Source organism: Toxorhynchites rutilus, chromosome 1 (genome assembly GCF_029784135.1).
Source record: "Toxorhynchites rutilus septentrionalis strain SRP chromosome 1, ASM2978413v1, whole genome shotgun sequence".
Lineage (NCBI taxonomy): Eukaryota > Metazoa > Arthropoda > Insecta > Diptera > Culicidae > Toxorhynchites > Toxorhynchites rutilus.
Window position 1 is genome coordinate 93,999,186 of NC_073744.1, and position 25,785 is coordinate 94,024,970.

At 39.4% G+C, this 25,785-nt stretch overlaps 1 long non-coding RNA gene across 1 annotated transcript; it reads right to left on the bottom strand.

Moving 5' to 3' along the window:
• Nucleotides 1–1,043: 1,043 nt before the first annotated feature.
• Nucleotides 1,044–8,174, bottom strand: LOC129775867 (uncharacterized). Its single transcript, XR_008743020.1, has 3 exons — nt 1,726–8,174; nt 1,515–1,664; nt 1,044–1,448 (listed from the first exon to the last, which is right to left on the bottom strand). It is a non-coding gene; the product is annotated as an uncharacterized LOC129775867 (long non-coding RNA).
• Between the last annotated feature and the right edge of the window lie 17,611 nt (nt 8,175–25,785).

The window sequence follows — 25,785 nt, forward strand, 5'->3', positions numbered from 1 at the left end:
CTTTCTCCCGTTTGTCGTTTTCGCGTTCGCTAATCCTTTCTCACAACACCCATTTCTCGTTTGAGAAATTGTTGAGTAAACATTGTTTGCCAGTGCGCGTAGAGCGGGAATTCCTAAAGATTCATTGCACCTCTAATAAATTGCCGAAAGACATGGTCTTACGTTGATCGCACTTGATTGAAAAAATCCAAAACGAAATGTATTTGGTCGCAGCATTATATGAGTAGAAAGCAAATAATCGCTCGAAAATGACTTGATTTTCGCGATGTGAAACATTTTCCGTTTTTCATGTTATGCATCCAATATTGGATACGAAAATTTCCACTGATGGGGAAAACAAATATTCAGAAGCTTTCCTGTTAATTGCGATTGATTGAAAAATAACAAAACCAAATGTATTTGGTTGCAGTGTTATATGGATAGAAAACATTAAAATAAACTCTTTCGCATGAATGTATTTTTCAATTCCCAGGGGAACTGGCAGATTATTCCGAGAATTCCGCGCGTGTATGTGTGTGTGGCGGCTGCTCCGATGTTTCAAGCGGAACCGTGGCATCACTCTCCTCCTGATGGATTCCCTTTTGGCCTTAGGTGTACAAACAGGCTCTTGGTGAAACCGTTCATCAGCGTTTTCATGATAAACGAAATTAGCTTCACAACAACAGCGACAACATGCTCCAATCGCTGTTCAATCATAACTGAGTGGGTTTACGAGCGGCGCTCGCTTATATACCGATTGGTGATTTCAATAGCCTGTTTTGAAAGCAATTTTAAGACTATTGAAACAAGTTTTTGGATCAAAAAGTAACAAGTATATGACGCGTAGACATTTTATCTTTCAAATGAAGTGTTTATCATACCATTTCGTTCAGTTGTTTAGGAGCTATTAACGCTCAAAATCTCGGTCTCCAGCGTAACGCTTTCGTTCTCGAAACTTTGGTTTTACACCCCGGTATAGAAATGAAAGACGTAGTCCTACGTCAAAAAATAAATAAATAAAATATAAAAATTGTTTTTTTCCAAACTGTATATAACGAGTTCAAAATTGTATATAATCGAATCACATATTATCGAATCTGTCGATATTAGTCGAGTCCGACATGCATTTTTTTTTCACCAACCAAAATTTTGGCTGTTCAAAATTATCTGTTCTTCGAATGTTGTTTGTTGAAATAGCTGATTTGTTTGAACATCTCTGCTTGGTCATAGAATCATTGATCACTAGTATGGTATATTTTCCTCGGCGCTCTGAATTTGAATACTACTATTTTAGAACGGGAGCTGAGACCACCTTCTTCAAGTCCGCATTTTACTCCTGCAGACCCTGAATTCTTCTTCCCAGTCTCCTCCACCACCTAGGAATCAAGCTTCTACCGTAAATGATTTAGCATATTCTATAAATTTCGACGAAACACCATGACGGTTAAACAAATTTTGCACTGTATTTTCTGAAAAAAATGGTTCCCTTTTTCATTAATCGCGATTACTTTGATAATTATTCGATGTATTCATACCTTGATTTTTCATTATTTGATATAAAATTACTGATACAGATATTCGATTATTTGAATTTATCGAACGATTAACCGACGTCTCTAACTGCAAAACACGGGAAAAATACCTCCATCTCCGACCGACACCGAAAGTCAATTTATTCTCTTGAGCTGAAACATATAAGATAGAGTATATGTATTACAAATCTAACTTTAACCGTAAAAGACTTACCTTTAAATTTTTCAATGCTCTTATTCCCACCCAATATGTGTAGAATAAAGGTGTGACCGTGTCGTCAATAAGTGCGCTAGGGGAAACGGTATAAACATACAGAGGACTGTGGAAAGGGATTTGACTGCAAAGCGGGGGAAAAATATTGCTGTCAAGTTTGGCTCTGATGAACATTCCACGAACGAGAATATTTTTGGATTATAAAAATCATTTAACATCAATTAACATCGAATAACATTACAATTGTTTGTTATCAAAACATTTGAATTGTGCCAAGAAATAAGGAGAGTTTATTTGGGCAGAGGAATCACCTGTGAGGAATTTCGAGGTAAGTGTATTTTTGTCTTTAAATGGTGCAATATATAATAAGATATAATTTCGTTTTCTTGCAGATGGCTAATTTCTGTGCCGTTAAGGCTGCGAAATAACTCGTTCTCGATACAAAAATAAAGCTGAATGTATTACCGTGCATAGATTTCCCAAAAGAGAGGATCTGCTCTTGAAATGGATCGCTTATTGTGGACAACAAAAACAGTGGAAACCTCTAGGTAACCAAGGAATTTGTTCGAAACATTTCGATTCCTCTTGCTATGAAAGGAATGAAGAGTGCGAAAATGTCTCATACTCGGTTGAGCGGCGTCGAAGAATCAATGCTGATGGTGAGTGTATCGTATTGAATAAAAACCGTGTAATAAACTGTTTTCACTTCTAGCATTACCAGGGAATCCTGAACACTGGACTCAATTGGGAGAAGTTGAAAATCAACCCGCCGACAGCGCAAGAAGTAGTAGTGATGAAATAGGAAATGTCGAGATATCTTGTGAGTTTTTCTTCTTCATTTCGTTACACAAATATGTTGTTCATATGTTTTATGTTCGGGTTCGAGGGTTCGATAACTCGCAAGTAGATCGGATAGGTTTTCGAAACGATCCAACAAAGGTGTTTTTTCCACATCGAATCAGACTGTGTTTTTTTTTCATCGGTTGCGCTTGCGAGTAGAGCGAAGCTCAAAGTGGTGCGCGACCGAGATACAATTCAGACAGATTTATCACACACGCCACACAGCAGCGGCAAGTATAAGTTTATTTTTCTTTTGTCCTTCTATCATTCCTTCTACCATCTGTGCTCGATTTACACCATTGTTCATCTGTGTGTTTACCAAATCGCCAAACGTTGGCATTAGGGGTGTCTATTTTTTCTTGGTTACATTACCGTTGAAATTTTATTGGAACTTTTTTTTCATTTTAGAATTTTATATAAATAAAATAAATTAATATAAATATTATCCGCAGCATAACCTTATAATATTTTTTTTTTAATTCTGTTCATATCGAACAGTTGGCCGATTTTTCTAATATGGCTGAGGGCGGAAAGGACCCCTTGATAGTTCCGAAGATGAGGAAATCGACGAGAAACAGGATTTTCGTCCTAAAGAATACCCTGAAGGCTCCAAAGGCCCATTCATTGTGTACTTTAGACGAAAGTCCAAACCTCTCAATGTCATTCGTATCTCGAAGGAACTAACTCAACATTTTTCTGACGTTACCGAAATTACACGGATGGGGCCAGACAAACTACGAGTTGTCGTCTCAAGCAGGACCCAAGCGAACAAAATAACGCGCTGCGACCTCTTTGCGATTGAGTATCGTGTATACGTACCCTGTTGCAACGTCGAAATAGACGGCGTAATAACCGAAAAGGGTTTGACCCGAAAAGAGATAATCGATGGTGTCGGTCGCTTCAAGCACTCCACACTAAAAACTATGAAGATTCTTGCATGCGATCGACTGAAATCTGTGTCACATAAAAATGACAAAAGAATTCTCAATCGGACAAACTCTTTTCGTGTGACTTTTGAGGGTTCCGCCCTTCCAAATTACGTTGCAATAGGGGCACTTCGTTTACCTGTTCGATTGTTTGTACCCCGGGTAATGAAATGCAACAAATGTATGCAACTCGGTCACACGGCCGCCTATTGTTGCAATAAAAAACGTTGCGCAGACTGTGGAGAGAGCCATGATGAGAATCCTTGCGCGAAAGAGCACAAGTGTCTTCATTGCGGCGGGACTCCTCATGATCTTATTCAATGCCCGGTGTACAAACAACGAGGGGAAAAACTCAAGCGTTCCTTAAAGGAACGTTCCAAGCGGACTTTTGCAGAAATGCTTAAGAGTTCCGTGCCAACGACACAGGACAATCCCTACTCCATTCTGCAGAACGACGAGCCTGTTGCTGACGCTCCCAATGCCGGATGTTCCGGTACATCGCAGGGTGTCATCAGGAAAAGAAAAATTACTTCTTTTCCATCACTCCCCAGAAAGAATACCGAAACTTCCCAAGTTGGAATGAAGCCTCGAACTGAACGTGCTGAGAATAGGCCGAAGCAAGTACCTCCCGGTTTACGTGGTCATGCTACCAACCAGGGGTCCTCAGCACTTCCCGGAACAACAACGAACACGTCTGTTCCATTTTCGCGGTCGAAGCAACAGCCACTACCTGGCCTGCTTGCGCTTTCAGACCTTGTGGATAACATTTTAAATGCTTTAAATATAAATGATCCTCTTAAAAGCATAGTATTATGTTTGCTTCCGGTTGTGAGAACATTTTTGAAAGAAAAATGTGGCTTTTTAGCAGCGTTCATTTCCCTCGATGCCTAATTCAGCGCAAGAGGTCAAGGATTTGACCACTGTCATACAGTGGAATTGCAGAAGCATCATCCCTAAACTAGACCAATTTAAATTTTTAGTTCACAGTTCTAACTGTGATGTATTTTCTCTCTGTGAAACATGGCGTTGTTCAGCCGACGAGCTGAATTTTCACGATTTCAACATTATTCGCCTAGATCGTAACGACTCGTTTGGTGGCGTACTATTGGGGATCAAAAAACGTCACTCCTTCTATAGAGTCACTATCCCATCGATTACAGGCATTGAAGTTGTCGCTTGCCAGATACAAATCAATGGCAAAGAACTCTGCATTGCTTCGATATATATTCCTCCCAGCAAGGATGGTTCCAATCGTATCAACGAGCGCTCGTTACATTCTCTTATTTGATTCATTCAACGCACACAATAATATGTTTTAAATCACTCATGAAACAGAAAACTGACGTGTCAACGAAAATACTGAATGAACACAGCGTGAGAGTCATCGTTTGGTATCTGTGCGCGTGTTCATCGATGCTCGCTTGTATCATTTTATGATTCGTTCGTTAGTTTCTGCTGTCGCTCTACTTTCGTTTCCTGATCCGATTGGGTGCTTAGCCTCGGAGCTTTGGATCGAATCGCTTTGTGATAGAGTGGTGTCGCTCTCAGAAAAGAATTGAATCGCAAGGCAAAAATGCGATGCGATGAAAATATAACTTTTCGATGTGCTAATGCTCGCAGGTGCGCACCTAACAGTTGTCGTCTAATGACTTTTAAAAGGAAAGCCAAAACCTTCGAAACGCAATTTATAAATACTTCGAGTTTTGCTTGTCCAATATTTATTATAATACAAATTGTCAAATGCGGACTTTTCGGCACAAATTCGCATCCTATGGGGCAAACGATCGCACTTATTAAAATAAACTTGTATCAAAATCCATGATTTATCATTAGTAGCGTGTGTAGGCACCATCTAAGAGGGGATGGGTAGTTGATTACTTGCTGGCTAGACTGATTTGTTGTAAATTTCGAAAAGGCATACGATGCATCCTCATGAAGCTAGATTTCGTCCCTCTAGTTTTGTAACCTGCTTGTATCCACGCTGGACTTTGATGGCTTTCGCAAAAACACCAAATCTTCGAAGAAATCGTTTTGTCCAATGGTCTGCAATGGATGATCAGTTTCTCAGACTGCTCACTCTCGACTAGAGATGAAACGGAATGTTGATTTAATTTTCACTCCGGATGATCAAATTTTCCGGATGATCGAAACATAAAAACATTAAAAGGAAATCTCCCGGTAAACGTAAAATAACTATGATTTGCACTGACTTATCTGTATAATGCAGTATCTTAGCCACAAATTGACTAGCGCCCCATAAGGGAGCAGTAATGTTTTGAAATTCGAAAAAAAAAATCATTGCCTTGTTACAGCTCATGAACCGAAATATTATTCAAATGATCAAGTCAATTGCTTCGACAACTCGCAAGCAGATCGGTCGAACCTATATTTGATCCGATACAGGTGTTTTTTTTACATCCGTTTCTAGTGTGTATTTTTTCATCTGGTGCGCTGCGAGCGAAGTAAAGCTCATAAAAAGTGGTGCGCTATCGAGACAATCCGGCAGCAAGACACATCATCACACACGCTACACAGCGGCGGCAAGTAGAAGTTTATTTTCCTCTTTCTTCTTCCATCATTCTGAATAGCTTCTGTGCACGATTTACACCATTGTTTAAACTTTGTGTTTACCAAATCGGCAAGCGTTGGCATTAGGGGTGTCCATTTTGATACATCACCGTTGAACTATTATTGGAACTTTTTTCATTTTCAAATTACACATAATAACAAAAATTGAAATAAATAAAATTTTCAACAATAACTAATATAGTAATATAATTTCTTTTACTAATTTATATTTTCCAAATTATTATATTCTGTTCATATCGAACAGTTGTCTACTTCTTCGTTTTTATTAATATGGCAGAGGGCGGGGAGGATCCCCCATCCACGCCAAAGAATATATCAGATAATGAACCTCCTCCTGAAGAGCAGGAGGATGAAACAGAAGATGAGGAGGAAAATTCTGTATACGAAATAGAAAGCTCTGAAGATGAGGAAAAAGACGAGAAGCAGGATTTTCGTCTAAAAGAATACCCTGATGGCGCCAAAGGCCCATTTATCGTATACTTTAGACGAAAATCCAAACCTCTTAACGTCATTCGCATCTCAAAAGAGTTGACACAGAAATTTTCCGAAGTTACCGAGATTACTCGGATGGGGCCAGACAAATTACGAGTTGTCGTCTCCAGCAGAACCCAAGCGAATGAAATAACGCGCTGTGATCTCTTTGCGATCGAGTATCGCGTATACGTACCCTGTTGCAACGTTGAAATAGACGGTGTAATAAACGAAAAGGGTTTGACTCGAAAAGAGATACTCGATGGTGTCGGTCGCTTCAAGAACTCTTCACTTAAAAGTGTGAAGATTCTTGCATGCGATCGACTGAAATCTGTGTCACTTAAAAATGACAAACGAGTCCTCAATCGGACAAACTCTTTTCGTGTGACATTTGAGGGTTCCGCCCTTCCTAACTACGTTGCAATAGGTGCACTTCGTTTACCTGTTCGGTTGTTTGTACCCCGGGTAATGAAATGCAACAAATGTATGCAACTCGGTCACACGGCCGCCTATTATTGCAACAAAAAACGTTGCGCAGATTGTGGAGAGAGCCATGATGAGAATCCTTGCCCGAAAGAGCGCAAGTGTCTTCATTGCGGCGGGACTCCTCATGATCTTACTCAATGCCCGGTGTACATACAACGAGGGGAAAAAATCAAGCGTTCCTTAAAAGAACGTTCCAAGCGGACTTATGCAGAAATGCTTAAGAGTCCCGTTCCAACGACTCAGGACAATCCCTACTCCATTCTGCAGAACGACGAGCGTGTTGCTGACGCTCCCAATGCAGGAAGTTCCGGTACATCGCAGGGTGCCATCAGGAAAAAAAAATTACTCCTTTTCCTTCACTCCCCAGAAAGAAAACCGAAACTTCCCAAGTTGGAATGAAAACTCGAATCGAACGTGCTGAGAATAGACCGAAGCAAGTACCTCCTGGTTTAAGCGGTTCTTCTACGCTCCTTTTTCGCGGTCGAGGCAACAGCCACAATCTGGCTTGCTTGCGCTTTCTGACCTGGTGGACAACATTTTAAATGCTTTAAATATAAACGACCCTCTTAAAAGCATAGTTTTATGTTTGCTTCCGATTGTGAGAACATTTTTGAAAGAAAAATGTGGTTTTTTGGCAGCGTTCATTTCCCTCGATGTCTGATTCAGTGCAAGAGGTCAAGGATTTGACCACTGTAATACAGTGGAATTGCAGAAGCATCATTCCTAAACTAGATCAGTTTAAATTTTTAGTTCACAGCTCTAACTGTGATGTATTTTCTCTCTGTGAAACATGGCTTTCTTCAGCCGATGAGCTGAATTTCCACGATTTCAACATAATTCGCCTCGATCGAAATGACTCGTTTGGTGGCGTACTATTGGGGATTAAAAAATGTCACTCCTTCTATAGAGTCACTCTCCCATCGATGACAGGCATTGAAGTTGTTGCTTGCCAGACACAAATCAATGGCAAAGACCTCTGCATTGCTTCGATATATATCCCTCCCAGAACTACGGTAGGCCGCCATCAGTTCTTTGATACTATCGAGGCAATGCCGGAGCCGCGGGTAATCTTAGGTGATTTTAACTCCCATGGAACAGCATGGGGATCACTCTACGATGACAACCGTGCCACTTTGATTTATGATCTGTGCGACAACTTCAAATTGACAGTTTTGAATACTGGGGAAGCAACCAGAATAGCCAACCCTCCTGCACGGGCAAGCATGCTAGACATATCTCTATGCTCTTCTTCGTTATCCCTGGATTGCATGTGGAAGGTAATCCAAGATCCCCACGGTAGTGATCACCTACCAATAATTTTATCGATCGCTAATGAATCAAGCTCTCGTGAGTCAGTCAATATTTCGTATGACCTCACGAAGAATATTGACTGGAGAACATTTGCGGAAATAATATCTGAAGCAATTGTTTCAATGCATGAACTTCCTCCACTCGAAGAGTATAACTTTATATCGAGTTTGATTTACGAAAGCGCTCTTCAAGCTCAAAAGAAACGTGTATCGGCTACCACTTTCCGACGTCGTCCTCCATCACTTTGGTGGGACAAGGAGTGTTCAAAGGTCTACCTTGAAAAATCATCCGCTTTCAAAAAAATTCAGGAAAACTGGATTAGTGGAATGGTTTCGAAAGTACCAAGCTCTAGAAGCCAAACTAAAAGGTTTGATTAAAGCAAAAAAGCGTGGATATTGGCGGAAGTTCGTCAATGGTTTGTCAAGGGAGACCGCTATGAGCACTCTTTGGAATACGGCTAGGAAAATGCGTGGCTGGAACCATACAAACGAAAGTGAGGAATACTCTGACCGTTGGATTTTTAACTTTGCAAGGAAGGTTTGCCCCGACACCGTTCCTGCACAAAACGTCGTACGCGACATTCCACTTCAAAGCGATTATGAGAATTTTTCGATGGTGGAATTCTCAATTGCCCTTCTCTCATGTAACAATTCAGCTCCGGGGTCGGACAAGATTAAATTCAACTTGTTGAAGAATCTTCCCGACTTGGCAAAACAGCGTTTGCTGAACTTGTTCAACAAGTTTCTGGAGCTGAATATTGTCCCGCATGACTGGAGACAAGTGAGAGTGATAGCCATACGGAAACCCAACAAGCCGGCTTGCGATCACAACTCGTATAGGCCGATTGCAATGTTATCCTGTATTCGTAAATTGTTAGAGAAAATGATTCTACTTCGTTTGGACAAGTGGGTCGAAACAAACAATTTGCTGTCAAATACGCAGTTTGGCTTCCGCCGAGGTAGAGGGACAAATGATTGTCTCGCGCTGCTATCTTCTGAAATCCAAATCGCATTTGCTCGCAAAGAACAAATGGCTTCCGTTTTTCTCGATATCAAAGGGGCATTTGATTCAGTTTCCATGGAAATTCTCTCAGAGAAGCTTCATAATCGTGGACTTTCACCAATTCTTAACAATTTCCTGTACAATTTACTGTCAGAAAAGCACATGATTTTCTCTCATGGCAGCTCGAAATCTTCTCGTTACAGTTTTATGGGCCTACCACAAGGCTCCTGCCTAAGCCCCCTCTTGTACAGTTTTTACGTCAATGATATGGATGATTGTCTAACTAGAGACTGCACGCTGAGACAACTTGCAGACGATAGAGTTATTTCCATCACGGGTACTAATCCCGTCGTTCTGCAAAAGTCGTTGCAAGATACCCTGAACAATCTGTTCACGTGGGCCCTCAAGCTGGGTATCGAATTCTCTACGGAGAAAACTGAAATGGTCGTTTTTTCTAGGAAGCACGAACCCGCCCAATTCCAGCTTCACCTATCCGGCAAAACGATCCAACACTCTATGTTTTTCAAATACCTGGGTGTATATTTTGATTCTAAGTGTACCTGGGGGAGACACATTGCGTATTTGAAACAGAAATGCCAGCAAAGAATCAATTTTCTCCAAACAATTACCGGAACATGGTGGGGTGCCCATCCAGGAGACCTCATTAAGTTGTACAAAACAACGATATTATCAGTGTTAGAATATGGCAGTTTTTGCTTCCGATCAGCTGCCAGGATTCATATTCTCAAGCTGGAGAGAATACAATATCGTTGCTTGCGTATAGCCATGGGGTGTTTGCATTCGACACATACGATGAGTCTCGAAGTTTTGGCAGGAGTACCCCCGCTTACTCTTCGGTTCACAGAATTATCCTACAGATTTCTCATCCGTTGCAAGATCATGAATCCATTGGTGATTGATAACTTCGAAAATCTACTCCAACTGACTCCTCAGTCAAGTTTTATGTCTATATACCATGAGTACCTTACCCACGACGTGCACCCTTCACCGGGCATCTCCAACCAAGTTTGCTTCCCATACTTCTGCAATTCCTCTGTCATTTTTGATCTGTCCATGCGACAAAAAATCCATGGAATACCAGATCACCTACGCTCCGATTCTATTCCGCCGATATTTTCGGCAGAATATGGGAAAGTTGGATCTGATAAAATGTTCTTTACTGACGGTTCATTCATAAACGAGTCCACTGGCTTCGGCATCTTCAATGAAAATTCCAGTGCCTCTTTCAAACTCAAAGATCCTTGTTCCGTGTATGTCGCTGAACTGGGTGCGATATATTACGCATTAGGGATCATTGAAACATTGCCCATCGACCACTATTTTATTTTTTCAGACAGTCTCAGCTCAATAGAGGCAATCCGCTCAATGAAGGTTGATAAACGCTCATCTTATTTCCTAACTAGAATAAGACAACTATTGAGTGTTTTGGTCGAAAAATTATTCAAGATTACCTTAGTATGGGTTCCCTCTCATTGCTCGATTCCGGGGAATGAGAAAGCGGACTCGCTAGCTAAGGTGGGCGCTTTAGAAGGCACACTTTTTGAAAGGCAAATTGCTTATAATGAATTTTTCCACATTCCTCGTCAGTATACGCTCGTAAGTTGGCAGCGCATGTGGAGTGGTGATGAGTTCGGTCGTTGGTTACACACGATTATCCCTAAGGTCTCGACGAGGGCATGGTTCAAGGGATTGAATGTAGGTCGTGATTTCATTCGCGTGATATCTCGGCTTATGTCCAATCACTACAACCTAAACGCGCATCTCTATCGCATTGGGCTCGCAGCAAACAATCTTTGTGATTGTGGCGATGGCTACCACGACATCGAGCATGTTGTCTGGTCGTGTATCCGGTTCCATGCTGCTCGCTCTCAGCTCTCTAGAGCACTGAGAGCACAAGGCAGACAATCGGATATCCCCGTCCGGGATATCTTAGGTAGCCGGGATCCTGATCTTCTGCTTCATCTATACCTGTTCCTCAGAAACGCCGATGTCAACGTTTAATGATGTTTCCTTCGTTGTGTCCCCGTTTCATATCCCTCCTATCCGATCGATAAACTTTTACTTAGTCGCGGCAATACATACACACACTCTTTACAGACACACGGGCCAAAGGTTGTGCAGTCCACTGATCATTCAACAAGAGCCAAAGGTTGTACCGCTCATGACAACTCTACACGAGCTGATGATTGCGCCGCCATTCTATCCTGGATTCCTCGAGTCGAGAAAGACGCACCACGCTAGATATGGGGTACAGACTAGGGGGGCGTTGCTGATTAATGGTCAGCTGCATCCCAATAGGAAGTATCCCTGGTCGGGCACACGTACAGAGCATCGAAGACTGCGACATACCAATTATGAGAACACTTGTAATACTAACCTCGAGTCAACCGCGAGTAATCGGTTACATATTACTAACATAGTCTAAGCAAACATTGTCAAAATATTGAACTCCCGGCCCCGTTAGGCTGACGCCATATGAGCCTTAATAAAATATATATTTTGGATAAAAAAAAAAAAAAAATCAAGTCCAAATACAAGCAAAAGCTTGGTATCCAGGAGCCAAGGAGAGTTCGATGAGATGGTTAACCGAATCAACATAAGGGATGCTATGTTTCGGGTGGCCGAGGCTTGGGACGAGGTACCGACTGATTGCATTGTGAAGTCAAGGAAAATGTTGATATCCCGTTGTTGGCTGTGAAAGAACGCATGAACGCATTAACGGTGATTTTATGGTTTTCGGAAGACTCAAATTTTGGCGTCTTTACGACAATAGTAAGTAAAGTCTGAATGAGCTAAAATTTTGTATAGTGTATTTGTTCGAGGTAATCAATACTTTTCAGGAAGTCCCATTCGTAAATTTGAGATGACCATTCTCACTGGAACTCTAATGCACATCGTTACTCATGAATTTATTTTTAAACCGAAATAAATAATAATTTGCAAGAAAAAAAAATTAAATTAAATTAAATCTATTCTGCGATAATATCGTAACATATGAAGATGCTAAATAGACATCTTTTGAGGATCCAATAAATCAAAGGACTATCCAAGCGGATTCAAAGATTTATCACTTATTTTGTATTCTTTGCAACAATTTCAACACTCCTTCCCCAACTTTTACTTTTCTTTACTACATCCATGATTATTCGAAAGATCATAATATATATGATGCCCTGTGGATAACCGAATTAAAACATACTAAACAGACCTAACTCATCCTAACTACATCCATGTTTCATTATATTATCATATTAGGTATGTTTGAATATTAAATCGATGTATTCATTTAAATTTGGAATTTCCTACGTATAAAAATCTACTGGAGATAATCGAAACTAGTTGTATTGACCAACCCTTTTTCCAGCCCTCTCCTCTATCTAGCTTCGTACAAATTTGTTCAAATAATCATATTTATAAAGTATATCAACAAATTATTCAAAATTTTCGATAAAAAAAAACAAAACCAAAATACTCCACCATGATCGAGTCTAAAATTCCGGATAATCGATCCACCGGATTATCGAGTCCGACCTGTATTTAATTTTTCTTAACTTAACCTTTTCTGTTATTAAGTTCTTAACAGAAGAAAATCTGTTCAATATTCCTTGCAGAAAACGTTATACTCTATTAATATGTGTTCTTCATCTTCACTTAGTTTTTAAAGTCAATTAATTCATCCTCTTTAAAACAAAATTATTGATTGTCGGTCTGGGAGACCATTTTCGCGAGTATTCTAGGGTTAAAAACAGGTTAAAAACGTTTTGTTGGGAGAAGTAATGGATACAATCTGGAACGTAACGTTATCTGATTGTGTGGAAAGTTCATTCGGATTTACATTAGAACTTCATTTCTTTTCTGAAGAAACATTCCGCAAAAACTGAAATATATATATTCGGAAGATTATCTATCGTATTTATTTTCCATCGATTGGTGAAATGCTATACTTCATGCGAAAACTGATAAATATTAACCATCCGGATAACAGAAAAATTCTTGCTATCAATTTCATATCACATCTGTGTGTATATTCGCATGCACCAGACTTTTTTATTCGATGTTTTCTTCTTTACGTTAGCCATGTGGTCCTGATCTTTTGTTGTTAAAAGTTACCTACTGGCGGTTTTCCAATTTTCTTTAATGCTGCAAACAAACAAAAACAGACTACTCTACCACAAGCATTTACAAAACATAACATCTTGTATCGCATATACAATTAGCCCACATTAATCTAAAATATGTATTACACCTGATAATAAGAATAAGTAGGGGACATTCAAAAACAACTGATCGAATAAAAATCGCCGCTTTGTTCCCTGCTTATAGATTTTTGTACGGTATGCATCACAATATACAGACATTTGCTGCATTGACCCCTAAAACGCCTGCTGTCGGAATGATAATTGTTCAAATGAGTGCAATCACGGGAAAATTATAGCTTGGCGATCCTTCTCTGTCTCATCCACACACAAATCCGATCGATGGAGAGTGAATCATTGGTCGACAGAGCTGCTGTTCTTTCTACTTACGAGACAGAATGAATTTGTCTACCACATGTTTGGATTCGCTCACTCACTGAGTGGTATCGTATGATGCGAGACCAACACGTTGATTGAAGAAGCTGTTTTCACTTGCTGAAAAAATTTGGTTGCTTTCGTCGATTCTCTCGTCAATCACCAACATTGCCTCCCAGGACTACGGTAGGCCGCCATCAGTTCTTTGATATTATCGAGGCATTGCCGGAGCCGCGGTTAATCTTAGGTGACTTCAACTCCCATGGAACAGCATGGGGGTCACTCTACGATGACAACCGTGCCACGTTGATTTATGATCTGTGCGACAACTTCAGCATGATAGTTTTAAATACTGGGGAAGCAACTAGGATAGCCAACCCTCCTGCACGGGCAAGCATGCTAGACATATCTCTCTGCTCTTCTTCATTATCCCTGGATTGCACATGGAAGGTAATCCAAGATCCCCACGGTAGTGATCACCTACCAATAATTTTATCGATCGCCAATGAATCAAAATCTAGTGAGTCAGTCGATATTGCGTATGACCACACGAAGAATATTGACTGGAGAAAATTTGCAGAATTAATATCTGAAGCAATCATTTCGATGCATGAAATTCCTCCCCTTGAAGAGTATAATTTTATATCAAGTTTGATTTACGATAGCGCACTTCAAGCTCAAAAGAAACGTGTACTACCAATTTCCGACGACGTCCTCCATCACTTTGATGGGACAAGGAATGTTCAAAGGTCTACCTTGAAAAATCATCCGCTTTCAAAAAATTCAGGAAAACTGGATTAGTGGAATGGTTTCGAAAGTACCAAGCTCTAGAAGCCAAACTAAAAGGTCTGATTAAAGCAAAAAAGCGTGGATATTGGCGGAAATTCGTCAATGGTTTGTCAAGGGAGACCGCTATGAGTACTCTTTGGAATACGGCTAGGAGAATGCGTGGCTGGAACCATACCAATGAAAGTGAGGAATACTCTGACCGTTGGATTTTCAAATTTGCAAGGAAGGTTTGTCCCGATTCTGTTCCTGCACAAAGCGTCATACGCGATATTCCGCTCCAATGCGATTCTGAGAATTTTTCGATGGTAGAATTCTCAATTGCCCTCCTCTCATGTAACAATTCAGCTCCGGGGTCGGACAAGATTAAATTCAACTTGTTGAAGAATCTTCCCGACTTAGCAAAACAGCGTTTGCTGAACTTGTTCAACAAGTTTCTGGAGCTGAATATTGTCCCGCATGACTGGAGACAAGTGAGAGTGATAGCCATACGAAAACCCAACAAGCCGGCTTGCGATCACAACTCGTATAGGCCGATTGCAATGTTATCCTGTATTCGCAAATTGTTAGAGAAAATGATTCTACTTCGTTTGGACAAGTGGGTCGAAACGAACAATTTGCTGTCAAATACGCAGTTTGGCTTCCGCCGAGGTAAAGGGACGAATGATTGTCTCGCGCTGCTATCTTCTGAAATCCAAATCGCATTTGCTCGCAAAGAACAAATGGCTTCCGTTTTTCTCGATATCAAAGGGGCATTTGATTCAGTTTCCATGGAAATTCTCTCAGAGAAGCTTCATAATCGTGGACTTTCACCAATTCTGAATAATTTCCTGTACAATTTACTGTCAGAAAAGCACACGAATTTCTCTCATGGCAACTCAAAATCTTCTCGTTACAGTTTTATGGGTCTACCGCAAGGCTCCTGCCTAAGCCCCCTCTTGTACAGTTTTTACGTCAATGATATGGATGATTGTCTAACTAGAGACTGCACGCTGAGACAACTTGCAGACGATGGAGTTATTTCCATTACGGGTACTAATCCCGTCGTTCTGCAAAAGTCGTTGCAAGATACCCTGAACAATCTGTTCACGTGGGCCCTCAAGCTGGGTATCGAATTCTCTACGGAGAAAACTGAAATGGTCGTTTTTTCTAGGAAGCACGAACCCGCCCAATTCCAGCTTTACCTATCCGGCAAAACGATCCAACACTCTATGTTTTTCAAATACCTGGGTGTATATTTTGATTCTAAATGTACCTGGGGGAGACACATAGCGTATTTGAAACAGAAATGCCAGCAAAGAATCAATTTTCTCTAAACAATAACCGGAACATGGTGGGGTGCCCATCCAGGAGACCTCATTCAGTTGTACAAAACAACGATATTGTCAGTGTTAGAATATGGCAGTTTTTGCTTCCGATCAGCTGCCAGGATTCATATTCTCAAGCTGGAGAGGATACAATATCGTTGCTTGCGTATAGCCATGGGGTGTTTGCATTCGACACATACGATGAGTCTCGAAGTTTTGGCAGGAGTACCCCCGCTTACTCTTCGGTTCACAGAATTATCCTACAGATTTCTCATCCGTTGCAAGATCATGAATCCATTGGTGATTGATAACTTCGAAAATCTACTACAACTGACTCCTCAGTCAAGTTTTATGTCTTTATACCATGAGTACCTTACACACGACGTGCACACTTCACCAGGCATCTCCAACCAAGTTTGCTTCCCATACTTTTGCAATTCCTCTGTCCTTTTTGATCTGTCTATGCGACAAAAAATTCATGGAATACCAGATCACCTACACTCCAATGTTATTCCGTCGATATTTTCGGAAAAATATGGGAAAGTTGGATCTGATAAAATGTTCTTTACTGACGGTTCATACATAAACGGGTCCACTGGCTTCGGCATCTTCAATGAAAATTCCAGTGCCTCTTTCAAACTCAAAGATCCTTGTTCCGTGTATGTCGCAGAAATGGGTGCGATATACTATGCTCTAGGGATCATTGAAACACTGCCCATCGACCATTATTTTATTTTTTCAGACAGTCTCAGCTCAATAGAGGCAATCCGCTCAATGAAAGTTGATAAACGCTCATCTTATTTCCTAACAAGAATAAGACATCTATAGAGTGTTGTGGTCGAAAAATTATTCAAGATTACCTTAGCATGGGTTCCCTCTCATTGCTCGATTCCGGAGAATGAGAAAGCGGACTCGCTAGCTAAGGTGGGCGCTTCAGAAGGCACACTTTTTGAAAGGCAAATTGCCTATAATGATTTTTTTCACATTCCTCGTCAGGACACACTCGTTAGTTGGCAGCGCATGTGGAGTGAAGATGAGTTCGATCGTTGGTTACACACGATTATCCCTAAGGTCTCGACAAGTGCATGGTTCAAGGGATTGAATGTAGGTCGTGATTTCATTCGCGTGATATCTCGGCTTATGTCCAATCACTACAACCTAAACGCGCATCTCTATCGCATTGGGCTCGCAGCAAACAATCTTTGTGATTGTGGCGATGGCTACCACGACTTCGAGCATGTTGTCTGGTCGTGTATCCGGTTCCATTCTGCTCGCTCTCAGCTCTCTAGAGCACTGAGAGCAAAAGGCAGATAATCGGATATCCCCGTCCGGGATATCTTAGGTAGCCGGGATCCTGATCTTCTGCTTCATCTATACCTGTTCCTCAGAAACGCCGATGTCAACGTTTAATGATGTTTCCTTCGTTGTGTCCCCGTTTCATATCCCTCCTATCCGATCGATAAACTTTTACTTAGTCGCGGCAATACATACACACACTCTTTACAGATGCACGGGCCGAAGGTTGTGCAGTCCACTGATCATTCAACAAGAGCCAAAGGTTGTACCGCTCATGACAACTCTACACGAGCTGATGATTGCGCCGGCTAGTGACCATTCTATCCTGGATTCCTCGAGTCGAGAAAGACGCACCACGCTAGATATGAGGTACAGACTAGGGAGCGTTGCTGATTAGTGGTCAGCTGTATCCCAATAGGAAGTATCCTGTGTCGGGCACACGTACAGAGCATCGAAGACTGCAACATACCAATTATGAGAACACTTGTAATACTAACCTCGAGCCAACCGCGAGTAATCGGTTACATATTACTAACATAGTTGTAAGACAAAAATTGTCAAAATATTGGACTCCCGGCCCCGTCAGGCTAACGCCACATGTGCCTTAATAAAAAATATATTTTAGGAAAAAAAAATATGTTTTATGTTGTACTGAGATGCAACATATTATAAGTACTTTTATTACATATTGTTGAAATGTTTTTTTTTTCTGAACAGCTGTTCAATTTTAACAAGTTGATCTGTAGAAATCATATCCATATGTTTCAAAATTGACGTGTTGCATACTGTTGATTAATGAAAAATAAGTATCAATAGTTCAATAGAGTTGCAATAATCTCATTGAGTATAAGTTTAAAACCAATTCATTACCGATTGATAAAAATCTGTAAGGCTTTTCTGTTCAGATTAGTATAGAAAACCTGTCGTTGTTGTTGTTGTTGAATTATAGAGGCTTTAAACTCGTAGAGTTCATTCGCCTCTAAGTTGTACCTGTCGCAACCCATATTCATTTTTATACGCAAATAAACAATCGCCAGTTTCAGATTTGTGAACAATTTTAAATCTTTTTCGTAGGTATCCTGAATGCAGCTGGAATACTGCCTCTCGGCATGATCAGACTGGCAGATATTGTGTATAGCCCCAGCAAGCAGTGTAACAGATCAGAACGCTCTTTAAGAAGAATTTTATTTGGGGGCTTTGAACAAATGTCTCTTGCTGTCATCGCTGTCGATCAAATTTGCCCAGAATGATCTGCATGTTGTCGAGTTGCTGCCGCCGTTAGAGACACTCAAACCAACGTATTGAATCTTGACATCTTCCGAGTCACCAGCGATGTTGTGGAGGCTGCGATCCGCAAATTGAAGTATTCTTTGACTCCCGGTCCGGACGGTATCCCTTCTTGTGTACTCAAAAAATGTGCGCCAAGTCTTGCCTACCCTTTATCGGTTCTATTCGACACCTCTCTACAGCAGAGTATGTTTCCTTCGCTATGGAAGCAGTCAGTGATGTTTCCAGTACACAAGAAAGGAGACAAACGTAACATAGAAAACTACCGAGGAATCACATCACTTTGCGCCTGTTCAAAAGTTTTCGAAATCATTGTCAATGATGCTGTGTTTTCCTGTTGCAAGAACTATCTGTCAATGGATCAGCACGGTTTTTTCCCAAAAAGGTCTGTCGCAACCAATTTGGTCGACTTTGTTTCCATTTGTCTGCGCAATATGGAGCAAGGTACACAGGTGGACGCAGTGTATACGGACCTCAAGGCTGCTTTCGATCGCGTCGATCACAAAATCCTTCTAGCAAGGCTGAACAAACTCGGGATTTCATCAAGACTAACGACATGGTTGAACTCGTATCTGAAAGATAGACAGATGTGTGTCAAAATCGGACCTGCACAATCTGCGACATTCTCTAATCCTTCGGGAGTGCCTCAAGGAAGCAACCTAGGTCCATTGTTGTTCTCACTATACATCAACGAAGTATCCTTGATACTTCCAACTGGGTGCCGCTTATTCTATGCTGATGATGTGAAAATTTATATGGCAATCAGGAACGCACTAGATTGCCATAGGCTTCAGGATCTGGTCAACCGCTTTGAAGAATGGTGCTTGAGGAATATGATGTCGCTCAGTATCTCGAAATGCAGCACTATTTCGTTTCACCGGAAGCTCAAGCCAATAGTGTTTAACTACTCCATTTCTGGTCAAGTTCTGTCGCGAGTGAGCCACATCCGTGACCTTGGAGTGACCCTTGATAATGCGCTCAGTTTTCGACTGCACTTCAACGAAATTATTGCTAAAGCCAACCGGCAGTTGGGATTCGTTCATAAAATTACAAGTGAATTTCGTGATCCACACTGTCTTCGATCTCTATACTGCTCGCTAGTTCGATCTACACTGGAGTTTAGTGCAGTTGTCTGGTGCCCGTTTCAAACTAACTGGATTTGTAGGATTGAGTCTATTCAGCGGAAATTTGTGCGACATGCTCTCCGGAATCTTCCGTGGCGGGATCCACTAAACTTGCCACCGTACGAGGCTCGTTGCCAACTCTTGGGACTGGAGACGCTGGAAAGGAGACGTTTCAACGCTCAGGCTATGTTTGTCGCCAAACTTTTGACCGGAGAAATCGACTGCCCTGCACTGTTGGAGCAAATTAATATGTATGCGCCTGAACGTATTCTTCGTACCAGAAACTTTTTGTATCTTGAGGGACGCAGTGTGAACTATGCGTTGCACAATCCTGTTCGTTTTATGTCAGTCCGTTTCAATGATGTGTTCGACTTATTTGACTTTAATATCTCTTCGGACACCTTTTACAGACGACTCACTCGTAGATGAAATCTTTGTATTGTTTTATTTTGTTGGACCATTGTATTTTGATTTAGTAGTGTCGTTTAGTTTTAAGAAAATCATTAAGACCTAGTGTGAGTCAGATGGTTTAAAGAAAAGAAATAAAGAAATAAAGAGTTTGAAAATTCCTACAGATGATCCACAATATCTAAAGGATTTGGCTCATGAGTGAGCATGGGGACCGTCAGTTTTGTTCATCGATAGCAGCGATACTATGCCGAAGAATATCACCGCTGGGGCGGATGCAGTCGAATATATGAATCTGATGCACGTTTATAGACTGAATGTCTACTCAATGCTTAAACTCAATACTCTGGTTCTGACTAGAAGCGCAGCGCAGGAAATTGAATCGAAATTAAGCGAACATTCACATCACAACGATGCGAAGTCATTTATGACGAAATTCCATGTCGATCGGTAAATCAATAGCATCATGAAATAAAATCGAATTTTGTTTGATTCAAATTTACTTTACAGTTACGCACTTTTCATCTAAGCTCTGAATGGTTGTTTTCGCCTGGTAGACGATCTTTGAACCGTTTCCATTCTTTTTTATCTGCATGATAAGTGCAACAGGGACATTTTTCCGACAACCCATCGCGCTTGTGCTTGTCCCTGTGAACAAAGTCGTTAATATTGTCAATCCAATGTTTTTTTTTTTTTCGATTACTTACACATTTTATTCGGAGTAGATTCCTATTCCTTCGAAAGTAAAATCCCACGTTCATGCTGATTTTCCTTATCGGCACTGCTCCCCCGTGGCTGCTCAGTTTTCGCCTCATTGTCTGGTTCCGATCCTATTTCCGATGGAGCAGCGGAAGGTGCCTTTGCAATACCTTCCTTCGCGTGCTTCGCATAATAGCTAACGGTAGTAAGAGTGTGCAATTGCTGGAATGTGTTCATTGAATGCGCCAGCTGAAACATAAGATAAGAGTATATTACAAACTTAGTTTTAGCTGTAAAATACTTACCTTTCAACTTTTTAATGCTCTTATTGCCACAGTTCCAGTCATTTTAAAATAACAACTTTGCCCATATCCATCAACACTCTCTCCCTGCAGAAATTCAGAATAACCAAAACAATTCTACACACAGAGAGCAAAAAAAAAATATTGCAAAATATTGCAGATTGTTTACAAACACTGCAGAAAAAATCCAAGATGGCTGATAGGCCTTTTTCATAAGTCGCGCTACCGTATTGTATTTATCGTGATTCCCACCAAAACAATACCTCACACAAAGAGCAAAAAAAAGATATTGCAAAATATTGCAGATTGTTTATATACAAAATCCAAGATGGCTGAAAGGCCTTTCTCATAAGTCGCGCTACCGTATTGTATCTATCGTGATTTATTGCGAATTCGTTTTTGTTCAGTTTCAACCCCAGTGCCGCACTAACTGCTGTCAAAACGTTTTTTTATTCACTCAGTTTCGCACTCAGTGTCGCACTAGTTCGCCCCGAAAGCTGTTAAGCGGACCTTACACGGTCAACTTTATTGACAATATGATGACATTTGAAAGCATAATGACAGCTGAACATGGCCGACAACGCAGAAATCCGGATTTTCTGATTTCCGAGCATCAATATCGTGACATTTCATATGGATGCATGATGTTGACGTTTTACCTCACGGACTTCCAGACTGAGTTGCCAGATATGCAAGCGCACATTTAATTTTTGTTAGTCTTTTTTGCGATTACAAATAAAATTTATAAACTACTGAAATTGTAGGAATCATAAATGGAAGCTTTTGGTTTGGAAAACCGATACTTTGAATAGCAAAATACGATACTTTTCACGATACAAATCAAAACTTCAAAGTAAACTGACAATGTGATGGTGAGAGAGTGGATGAAACTTAACAACGTTTTAGGAATTTTTTAACGTTGAACTCGGTCATTCTCTGCGCTAGTGAGCGGGTTGTGTGTTTCTTCACACTCCGCTATAAAATTTGGAGAATGAGAAGATCTGGGAAAATCACAGATGAAAAAACATCATGTGTTAATTCAAGCTACAGTAGAATCCCGATTATCCGCGGAATAGTCGGGCAAGCTCACCGCGATTAACGAAAATCGAGGATGACCCATTAAAGGACAAAAAATGCAAACACGAAAAGAGATGTTTCAACATAAAAACTATGTTCTATCAATACAGAAATCAATCAACTATTCATCTATAAGGTCGTGTACACCAGTGGCTAAATAATGTAAAAGCCATGACCACAACAAAAGAGCATGGGCCTACCACTCACTAACAAATTCCGGAAAGGCCTATTGATTTACTATGGAACTCGCAGTCACGAATAATCCGCAGGGCGGATCACCCGCTCGCGGTTAATCGGGGTTCTACTGTCATAGTCTCATTTATGGAATAAAAACATTTGCTTGCAGATAAAATAACTTGCATATATTTTCGCAAACTAAAATAATCTGGCATCTCTGAAACTGAAAGGAACAGTCTATATTTGTGAAACGAGTATTATCTAGGTAGTGCGGACTGAATCAAAACGGCTGTCAAAAAAGATCCAATTGAAATGTCAAAAGAGATCCAACGATCAGGAGTGTTATTTTTCTTATGATAATCAACACTATAAAAGAGGTATTGTTGTCAGGGGCAAAAATAATGCAAACAATAAAATGAACGAACTACATTTTTCCGTAAATTGTTTAATTAACCATTGCATCTCTGAAAGAGCATCTCAGCCTTTCACTGAGCTACGCCTTTTTAATGTCCCCTCTCTTTGACATAACGTTTTTCCAAACGAAATAAAAACAAACGAAGTCAGAGTCACGTAAATGTTTACTCCTGCGATTTGAAAATATTCCATAAAAAGTGGAAGGAAGAGATGCCAGATGATTTTTAAAAAAAGTCTGTAAAAACATGTGAATGTCTGTTAAAAATGTGGAAAAGTCTGAAAAAGTGTGCAGATCTATAGAAATGTCTTTTAACGTTAATTTTCACATATTCATTAATACTTTGTACATCGTGATGCACGTAAGATTGTATTTTTTATATATATACAGCCATTCCATGCCAAACCAATATAATGGTTCTCAGATCTTCGTCAAAAGTGGTAATATTGTACTTTATCGCAAAACATTAGACTCGTATTTTTTTATTTTTTCATTGGGGTGCCCATTTCCATTTTAGGGTGATCCAAAAAATCATTTTTTTCCACTTTTTCCCAAAATGACTTTTTTCAAAAATTTATAACTTTCGAACCACTTAACCGATTTAGATGATCGGCATATCAAATTGAAGCCAATGAGCTTTAATTGAGAAATATTGAACTTGCAGATAACATGGATCCTATTTTCGTAATTATTGATTGTACTCGTTTTTTAATGTTTTCATGGCTTTGGATTAGGGGGCGCTATATTTTTTTATATTTTTTCTTGAAACGTGAGAATTTTTTACATTAAATATCTCGATATCAGAGATGCTATTTTTTTCGTTTTTGAAATATGATTTTTCAAAACTAATCGATGGTTTGAAAAACAAATTTTACCCATTTTTCCCACTACAAAAACATAACTCTTGAACTATTGGACCGACATGATCAAATTGAAGCTTACGAGCTATTTTTCTTTGGAAAAATGTTACTTTTGCGAAAAAATTTAATTCTTGTTTTTGTTTTGTTTTTTTTTTGTTTTTAATTATTGATTGAGTTATTTTTTCATAGTTTTCTCGTTTAAAGATAGGAGCGCTATATTTTTTTTATATTTTTTATGGAAAGCTGAGGATTATTTACCTAACATATCTCGATATCGGAGATGTTATAATTATCGTTTTTAAGTTATAAATTTGTAAATTTAACATGTTTTAAGTCTTCGATCAATATTCATATGTGACTAAACTAGAACTATGCTACTAATATCCGTCCCGCAAGTGTGATATTTTTTCAAATTTTGCTTATTAGCTTCCATTTAATACATCGATCATCAAAACCGGTTCAGTAGTTCAAATGTTATGATTTTTTGCAGAAAGTTTATTTTGGACAAAGAGGAAAAAATGATTTTTCGAACCACCGGATTACTTTGAAACATCATATCTAAAAAAACAAAAAAATAGCATCTCTGATATCGAGATATGTTATGTAAAAAATCCTCAGCTTTCAAGGAAAAATATAAAAATATAGCGCCCTCTAGTCCAAAGTCACAAAAAAAAAATAAAAAACGACTACGATCAATAATTACTAAAATATAATTATTTTTTTCGCAAGTTAAATATTTTTTAATAAAAGGCTAAGTCATTAGTTTCAATTTTATATGTCGATCATCTAAATCGATTCAGTGATTCAAAAGTTTTTAATTTTCATTTGTCATTTTTGGGAAAAAGTGGAAAAAATTGATTTTTCGGACCACTTAATAACTTATGTGTTGTAAGTGTGTTTAAATGTTTCAACGATCTACACATACATACATACACATACATACGCGTTGTTAATTTTTATAAAAATCGGTATTTCTTCGTTGATATATTGGACATCCACCAAGGTTTGCGGTCTTGTCGTTGATGAAACTTATAAGAAAATACAGTGTATATTTTCCATCCGCCATGCAAGGCTATACAAGTTTTAGATCCCCACTTAGCCATGAACTATGTCTGTGGTAACAATATCGAACAGTAACCCATATTTCGTCATAAGCAGGCCCGAAAGCAAATGTAAATTGTTGAGAATAGAATGAAAATTTCTATTCGATTTTGTTTTAATACTAAGAAGACATAGTCCTGACCCTAGCCTTACTATTTTTCAATAAATCTCCTTGAATTTCAGCAAAACAATCTTATCTAGAACAAAAAATAATTATCAGAGACAATTTTCGTTCAAGATTTTTCGTTACCTGCAGAGAATGCAATTTTTCATTAATTGTGAATAACCGTATCCTCTCTTTCGTCTGCAATGATGTCAGGGCAAAAGTACGGGTTCCAAACTTCATACACACCAGATGGGCCAACCAGAAAGACTGCCGGGCCGCAGGTTGAGAATCGCTGGTCTAACGTCATGTGTATTGATATAAACTAAATATAATAACTTTTCTGTATTAAAACTGTGGAAAATGTCATATGGTGAGTCGAATATTTTTGATGTGATGAATATAGCCCTTTTATTTTTCAAAAACCTGTGAAATATTGTTATATCCAAAAAGTCTACAACAAAAACAAAAAGTGTTTTACAGACATGTCTGTAAATTTACAAACATATTTGTAAATCTGGCATCTCTGGTGGTCTAAGAATTTATTGCAAGAAATCGCTTGAAAACATGCATGAATTTGCTTGAAAATGAAGTGGATTGAGTCCGCACCACTTAGAGTATTATGATGTATTTTTTAGAAGAAAAATCGAATTCTAAAGTGTAAATTATGAATGAAAATTAACTTTTCCAAATCAAATTAGTATTCTATGTGAATGCAAATCACTTTTTTTCTGCAAGTGGTGAGAAAATCCCATACAAAAATTATGTCTGAAATTGACGTTATATTATAATAATACATTTTAGTAGGAATATCTGAAAATTCAGGGGAAATAGGTTAAGTTAAGGTTAGGACTACGCGCTTCAACTAATTAAATAATACCAAGTAGATATTTTCATTCAAATTTTACCAATTGAAAATTGCCTTTTAGCCTTCTAATCTTATAGAGAATAGTTTGGATCCCAA